Raw genomic sequence first — 333 nt, forward strand, 5'->3', positions numbered from 1 at the left:
AATAAAAAAGCTGTTTGTGGCCGGATCGAAGGCAAATGTCAGGATTTCAGTTTTCTTGTCAATAAAAATTTTTCACTAATTTCTGTTTCTTTTTTGAGTTTGGTATCATCCAAGCATTTTAACGATTCTTATTCAATTTTGCAAAATTTATGAAAATTTGTTATTTTGAGATAATTTTCTAAACTTTGAAATATTGAATATATTTTAACGTTTTTTGATGAAAATTAGGAAATCAGTAGAAATCATTAAATATACGTATAAAAGTTGCTTGTGGGTGTAAAGAAGTACGGTAAAACGACAGGGATAATGAGTACTTTTTCAACGCATTTCCAC

This window comes from Trypanosoma equiperdum, assembly GCF_001457755.1.
Source record: "Trypanosoma equiperdum strain OVI genome assembly, contig: ctg_831, whole genome shotgun sequence".
In the NCBI taxonomy this organism is placed as follows: Eukaryota; Euglenozoa; class Kinetoplastea; order Trypanosomatida; family Trypanosomatidae; genus Trypanosoma; species Trypanosoma equiperdum.